We start from the raw sequence: 8,267 nt of genomic DNA on the forward strand, positions 1-8,267 counted from the left end.
CTCTTTCTGGGTTCTGGATACTAATATAACCTCGTTAGCAAAGCCACACAGGATGCTCTGTGAAAAAGAGTTAATTGTGGATGAGAGAAACCGTGTTATTTTCCATGTGTGGATGGCAAAACCTGCACAATTAGATTCCCGGTGGGGAAGAGCATGGCAGATTCTATGAATAAAAATGACATCTACTTGACAATCAAACGTAACCTGTGACTAATACACGCTATCCATTATTACGTATTCTAGCTCTAGCTATAGGTTTGCATATTAACCTGCAGGCATTTTTAAATTAAAACTCAAACACTGAAAGCATAGTTTAAAGAAATACATCTGTTGTACATCAAAACCTGATATTCACTTGGGCTTGGAAGTTTCCTTTACGTTGCATGGAAGATTCGTTGTTCTTTCCTTTTTAAAGTTTATTTTACTTATTTCTTTCATGAATGGTGTAGGAGTGAGACAGGTACCTTCCACAGGGTCCCACCACACCACGATCTTCCCTCCTGCAGGCCAGCCAGTCGGGATCAGGTGTGTGCATGCCGATTTATTCAAGCTGACTTGGGAGCTGAACCTGGACCTCCCATAGGGCTCCATGGTGCACAGAAGTACCCTCCTACCACCTGCACCACTGCAGCTGGGCCTCATTGTGTTTTGTTTGTTTGTTTTTCTTTAATTGCCAGAAGGCACATGCCCTTGCCAGAGAAAGAAAGAGGGAGAAATTGTCCTCCAGTGGGATATGGTCATGCTATAATGCCTTCTATATTTCTCCATCCTTTTGGGATTTGGGGTATGCACACACACACATCCAACGTGTTTTTCACGCTGCTGGGGCCAGGATTCAAACTGCAATTGGCCACGTGGAATCTGGCTCCATCCATCTTTAGACCATGGGGCCAGCCCACCATCGTTCTTCCTTAAAAAAAGAAAACCAGCTCCAATTATGTCTGGGCTGATAAACCTACAATACTTGATACCATTTTTCCTACTAGATTTTTACTATCTGAGTACGACATGTGGACATAAACAGTCAAAAAAAAAAAGAAAACAGGAAAAAAAAACACACACTATCAAGACACTAAGACAAAGACGTCATCCCAAGAATCATGGTGCTTACGTGGTTTTATGTTCCCATATAAGGAAAGAGCAGGTAGAAATTTCAGCCCCAGACATCGTCAGATTCTGAGCTAACGGTCTCCCCCATTCCTGCACCTCCACTGGGAATGGTGGGTCTTTGTAAATTTCTTCATCGTCTTGCTCGGCGCTTCTCACTACACAGATCCAGAAGAGAATTCGGTCTTGACCTCTGACCTGCGGATATCCTTGTCGCTACCCTGGCCAAGGCTGTGCAAACTCCAATTGATTTCAAGATGGCCCCAACTCAGAAGACTGAGAGTAACCCGGCACGTGCTGATGGTAAAATACTTTAAGAGGATCTCGTGGGAAGAGAACTTTTTCCCTAAGTGTAGGTTTAGTATTCACTTACCAAAAAAATCTATTTTTTGTTCATTATAGTTCCTCCCCCACACCTGGTCTTTTAATCTTAAACACTTGCACTTACCCCCTCCGCAATTCTATCTCTGTCCAGAGAATTCCATATCGTTTTAATCACATCAGCACATGTGCTTGCATCTAAATTATGAACTAAAGTAACATAAAAGCGTGGACCTAAATGACTTCGCCAGAGAAGAGGCTGCCGACAAGATCAAGGAGGAAATGGAGGGGAGAGAAAATCGGCCAAAAGGCCCCCGAGATGGAAGGGGCAGGAGGTGAGTGGAGCCAGTTGAACGAGGCCAGTCATTCTTGCTTCCGGGCACAGATTTTGAAATTTCTCTTACTTTTCGAAATTTGACCCTGATCTGCTCTTTCTATTTGACCCAGAGGCAAGAGAAGGGAGATGCAGTGTCTCTACTGGCCCCAACAGCCTCAGGCAGCTGACGGTCACAGGCTCCATTCACAGACCATGAGTTCATGGAGAAATACTCTGCATCTCTGATCCTCCACTGCTGGCTCACCGGTACAAGGCAACCATGATGGCTCTTCCTGGCAGTTCATTTTAAGGAATAAAATGAGGAAATGATGAGCGTAATGCACAGGGCCTGGTGTGAGACAAGCACCTACCGCATAGTAGGACTCATTGCACATGAGCAGCCTGGGCCCCAAACTTGGTAGTAGAAACACATTTTCTTTTCTTTTCTTCTTCACTCTTTTTTCTTTTCCTTTTTTTTTTTTTTTTTTCTGGAGAGTTTTTTGCTATAGGGCGCGTACGCTCACCAGAAAGACAGAGAGAGACAGAGAGACAGAAAGCAAGAAATCACCCCCCGGGGGGATGGCCACGCCACAATCCCTTCTCCTCCATTCTCCTCTCGGGATCTTGGGCACGCACGCACACGCTCCTGGCGTGAGTTTAAGCCACCAGGTCCAGGACTCGAACCACGGTCAACTACATGGGAGTCCAGTGACATAGCCATTCCGCTAACTGCTGGTCCCCAGAAGCACATTTTCAAGTTCAGAACGCAGCACTGCATTTCTTGGAATTTTTCAGAGGCGACAGTCAGCTGCTGATATTCCAAAGAGCTGGGGAAAGAAAGAGGCAACTGGGAAACCAGGACAGCTGCCGCCCCTGCTACCTCCATGGACTATCATTGCTGGTGAACATGCAGGAATTCATGTTCTCTGCCTCTTGTCATGTACGGCCACTGGCAGGAGGAGAGGGAGCAAGCCCGCCAAAAGTGAATGTAGACAGCCGCGTACCCTTGTCCATGCAAGCGACAGTGGTTACAGAGAAACGTGTTCGTGTAAGCAACATGGGAGACACGATCAAGAATCAACTAACTTGCAAATTATTTCCAGGCCTATCAACTGAATTAAAAGCGTTAAGAAAGGGGTCTCTGGGGTGTGGAGTCTCCCACATCTCTCCTGTTTAGCCCTTTCATCCTGTGCATGCCTTTAATTTTAATTTATCTACCTCTAAAGTCCAAATTCCTGCCTCTTAATACGATGGCCTACAACTACAAGATGGTGTGTCCCAATGCCCTGCCATGTCTTGGAAGACAACTTTTAATTCGGAAATAAAGTTTCCTTCTCCAGAAAATCTTGGGAGCCGCTGGGGCTCGGAGAGAGACCTCCATAGCTCTAGGACAGTCCCTCCCCTCCTTGGCCACGTTTCTAAATTCAGGGCTCTCTTTGGTACTTATAACTTGTCTGGGTCCCAGGGGGAAGCTCTTCTCCTGGTTCCCTCCAGCCTTTTATTTCCTTCTCCAGAGCCCCAAGTTCCTCTGGAGCCGAGATGAGCATTCCATGGACTCGGAAAGTCAGATCCCCCCCCCAGTTCCAGCCTCCGGTAGTAAGTGAGCACACAGCACTGCATGTTTTAGTCGACACCAGTCACTGACTCCCACCCTCTCAGTGGCTCTGGCCTTTGCCACAATTAAACAGGTTTACTTCTGGAGCTGCATAAATGATGTCAATCTAGTTACAAACGGCCCAGCAGGTAAAGTCGATTAGATCATCACTGATCTACGTTTCTCTCCTCTCATAGCTAACTTCCATTTGTCTCGTTTCTAAAAATCCACACGTGGAAAATGAAGCTTCACACGGAGATATGTTTATATTTATAGAGTGATTTACACACATGACATCCTTTGAGACCCCCCTCCTTGGTAGGGAAAAACGGGCCTCACACACAGCAAATCTGGCTTAGGAAGTGCTCCTTTAATCAGAGAAAAGAAATTTATGCAGAGTCCGAGGTGCACTCACAGGGAAAGTTATGTCGTAAAAGCAGACCTCTTGCTGCTTCTTTTCCCTCTGCGGTTTACATTCACATCGACATGGGAGAATTGTACTGATAAAGACAGACTCGGGCTATGTATATGAGGCTAATTGGAAGCAGCTGAGAACAGTGGGAAGCTACGCGATCACATTTGGACAATTCCTTTCCTTATTGTGGGTGGGCCACCGCGTTAAGGTTCCAAAGCCTCCCCAGAGCTGGCCCAGAAAGCTGAATTGCAACACATATCAGAAAATACTGGGGCCAACCTGTAGCCTAATAGGGAGCCAGGTCCAACCCAGTTGATTGCAGTTCGAATCCTGGCCCTGGCGGCTTTAAAAACACACAGGGCATGTGTGGATGTAAGCTGTAAATCCCCAAAGAATGGAGAATGGAGGAGAAGGGACTGCAGCGTCACCATACCTCACTGAGGGTGCTTTCTGTCTCTCTGTCTCTCTTGGTGAGTACATGCACCCTCTGCCAATCAATAAAAACACGGCAGAATCCTTATCCGCACAAGAGACTTTCATTACTAAGTGGCCTGTTCGGTCAAAGGAATGAAAGCCACTGAAGTCCCTTTAAGTCATTCAGAGGGGCCTGGAGATTTCCAAAACAAATATTGCTGGTGCTAATACAGTCATGGTTTGAACTTTGTCTAAGCAGCCCAAGGAGCGTGCCCCAATGTATGGCCCGCCTTCTTTAAGGTCACTTTAAGGCTGACGTATGGCAGAAGGTGAAGTGTAGTGGGTCTGACCGTGTCTCAGTGACATACTAAAAAGGAACAGTAATCTGCTGAGCTCCCACCCAAGCTAACCCGAGCATGGACGTAGTGTTCGATGCTCATGTGGTTACACAGTTGGTCATGGCAGGGCTGGTAGGGAAGCCCAGACTCTCCAGGCCATGCAGAACCCAGACCTCCAAACCTACTCGTGCACTTTTCACAGCGGGAGCAGCCCAGACAATCTGAACTCTGGTGTCCACGACAGGGCCAACCTCCTGCCCAGCACCATCGATGGCTCCTGAAACACCAGATGAAAAGTGCTAAAAAGATTTCCTGAAATGGAGGCAAAATGATGAGAAACCCTGTGCTCATCCTCATGGAGGGATATTTATTAAATCTTGGATTCCTGAAATAGTCTCGTATTCCACAAACAATGATGGGAGGGAAAGATACCAAGAAAAGGTCAAGTAAAAGTTGGGAATTTTTTGTTTGTTTTCATTTTGTTTTTTGACCTCATTATACCTTCCTAGCAGAATGTGAGGCTTTGAAAAACAGCATTATACTGTGAAATTCAAAAACGCACCGTGAGAATCCTATAATCCCGCTTCTTGAACTAAACTCCAAAAGATGAAAAAAATAATTTCTGTGTATAACTGCTGTAGTATAAAAGAAAAATAATAAGTTTTGCATCTAAATACCATTGAAAACAGAACTATTGAGAAACCACACAAATTGACCCAATAGAACAATGACTGGAGGGCTGGACAGAGGCACAGTGAGAGGATGCGACAGTCTGCAAGGCTGACCCTCATGCGATGGTTCTGGGTTCGTGTCCAGAAACCTCCCTGCGTATGTGGGACACATGTGTACCCATGATCCGGGGTCTTTTTGATTTGGAAAACTTAGTCGCAGAGTCCGCAGCTGGGAGGACTGTCCAGCAGCATTTCACAGGTGACATTTAATCCTTTGATCAATTCAGTCTTCTGTGTTCGTGCTCCCACGATCCCCACGTTCACCCAAATGGGCAAACTCAAGGGGCAACAGCAAGCCCAAAAGAAGGAGGAAGGATTACGTTCTGTTTATTTCAGCCTCATCGTCACTGAGCTCCTCATTAACACCTGATCCCTCCTTTTTTTTTTTCTACTATAGCCATTAGATACACATTTCTTTTAATTATTAAAATAATGTTTACTGGGACCAGCAGTTAGCGTAATGGCTATGTCGCTGGACTCCCATGTAGTCGACTGCAGTTCGAGTGCCGGACCCAGTGGCTTAAACTCGTGCTAGGCACATGTGCGTGCGTGCCCAAGATCCTGAGAGGAGAATGGAGGAGAAGGGATTGCGGTGTGGCCATTCCCCCTGGGGGGTGATTTCCTGCTTTCTGTCTCTCTGTCCCTCTCTGTCTGTCTGGCGAGTGCACGCACCCTGTAGCAAAAAAAAAAAGAAACAAAAAAAAAACTCTCAAAAAATGTTTACTGAATGTAAATGTTTTTGGAACATTTTTCCTTTTAAATCTTTAGATTTATTAAATTAAATTAATTATTATTATTATTATTATTTTAATTTGCTATAGGTACACACACACACACACACATATATATACATATATATATATATATATAGAGAGAGAGAGAGAGAGAGAGAGAGCTATTGATTGGATTAGTCAACAGCACAAACACTTGCTTAAATTTTTTATTTTTTAGATTTTGTTTCATGAAAGAGAGAGAAAGAGAAAGAGACAGAGAGGAATCCTCCCTGGGGTCTCATGCCAAGATCCCCTCCCCCAGCCTTCCCAATCAGTCCCATGGGGTTATGGATGTACGTGCCTGGAGCACACAGGTTGACCAGAGAGTCAAACCCATGATCTCCCACATGGATCCAGTATTGCAAAAACTGCGTGTTAACTGCTGTGCCACAGGTTCACCCCAAACCTGAAAGCAACTTGGTTGACTAAAATAAACACACCCTAGTGAAATGGACTCCGGGTTTTGGTGCCACTGGTTTCTGTGCATTCTGCACCCCACAGCACTCCCCTCCACACAGAGGTTCTGTCTCAAGTCTGAGGCCGGAGTCCATCTTCTCCTGGCTTCCAGACTGAGAGAACACCACCACAGATGTAACAACTAACAGCACCTAGATGACGGACTGTGGGAACTTAACGTTTCCAGCTCCATCCCGTTAGAAAACCAAGTACCTGAAATATCCAATTAAATGGCTTGACCCAAACAAGGAAGATGGTTGGAAAAATTGCACTTTGCACAAGTGTTCCTTCAAATAAAAGTTAAATAAAACGCTAAGTGAAGCGCATTCCGCACACATGGCTTATCTCTCAAACTCCAGTTTTATTCTAACAAAACATTTTATATTGTTTACAGTGTCTGTGAAGAGCAGGTGGGGTTTTATATAACAGTGTTATCAAGAGACCCAAGTTGAAGACCTTGACATAAATAAATAAAATGGCTTCTGAACCCCTGAGCTTTGCCAACTTAGGAGACGCCTGTGTTAAAAGATGCTTGGTGTCCAAGAAGCCCAGGTTCCACAGGAGAGCAGGCATCCCCTCTATGGAGAGATTAGTAGCCATTGCCCCTCCTGACTTGGCTTAAACGTTTCCAGTGTGAGGCATGCCTAACTTCATAAGCAACAAATTCCATTTTAGGAGAGTGCTAGCTTTTTATAAAATTATTTCTTACGTTGAACCAAAATGTGCCTCTCTCTAAGCTTCAGATCGTTTGTCTTAGTTCTATACTCTGGCACCAAGAGAGAAAGCCTACTTCCTTTTCCACATGCGATACCTCAGGTACAGGAGGACAGCTGGCACATCACCCGGCAGTCTGTCCTCTGGCCAGAACACCTCTGCGCCTTCCAGTATGCTGTGCACAGATTCCAACTCTCTACCCTCTCGGCTACACTCCACCAGCCCTGGCTTGCTGTGGTCCCTTGAACATGCACCCTGAGTGGTACACTGAACTCCACACACATTCTGATGAGCACAGGCATGGCCAGATAATTAACCCCTTGGTTCAGGACACTGGACTTTTATTCATGTACTCCAACATCCACACCCCACTGTTGCTGGCTCACTCTGCACTTACATCCAACTAAAACACCCAGATCTTTTTCACACTTATGCAATTGGTGTTTTTCATTCCGTCAGTCACTCAGCAAATACTGTCTTCCAGAAAATTATTTCCACACCAAGAGCTAACAATTTTCCATAAGAACACTGAGACACAAATAGACCAAGAAACACATGGACTTTTGACCAACAGTTGAACCTAAAACTATTTTTCCATGAATTTAAAAACTAGCTTCAGTATTTATCAGTCAGTTGTTGAGGGCAAAGAAACCATACAGAATTCCAGTGACACATGCACTGGGACCCCAATGGACAATTGAGGTAAAATTCCATCATGTTCTAACTGCAGGTCCAATGAGTTTGGTTACAGGAGCACAAAATAGATTTCTGAGAAAAAACTGAGTCCTGACTATCACCAGTTTAAAAATAAGTGAAAATGAAATCCTTATGTTGGAACTTTAGGTCAAAATATGTTATTCTCCGAAATGACACACATAGGACTGGCAACTGCTTTACTGGCTATGACACATCAGACAAGTTCCAGGTGCCACCTGACCCAAGACAACCTGAAAATACACGGGCATAAGCGTAAAGTTCTTAAGCTCTCAAAACTGCTATCAAATCACAGGCTGCCTTTATTCAATATGCCTTCACCTTATCTGGTTTTCCACATTTGTGGATCAACTCACCTTTCATATTCTCTAATT

The 8,267-nt window shown here is 44.9% G+C and overlaps 1 long non-coding RNA gene across 1 annotated transcript; it reads left to right on the forward strand.

Moving 5' to 3' along the window:
• The first annotated feature begins 929 nt into the window (after nt 1-929).
• LOC114007875 (uncharacterized) lies at nt 930-2,030 on the forward strand. Its single transcript, XR_003549457.1, has 2 exons — nt 930-1,763; nt 1,876-2,030. It is a non-coding gene; the product is annotated as an uncharacterized LOC114007875 (long non-coding RNA).
• The last annotated feature ends 6,237 nt before the right edge of the window (nt 2,031-8,267 follow it).

This window comes from Tupaia chinensis, unplaced genomic scaffold (genome assembly GCF_000334495.1).
Source record: "Tupaia chinensis unplaced genomic scaffold, TupChi_1.0 Scaffold000249_1, whole genome shotgun sequence".
Taxonomy (NCBI): Eukaryota; Metazoa; Chordata; class Mammalia; order Scandentia; family Tupaiidae; genus Tupaia; species Tupaia belangeri.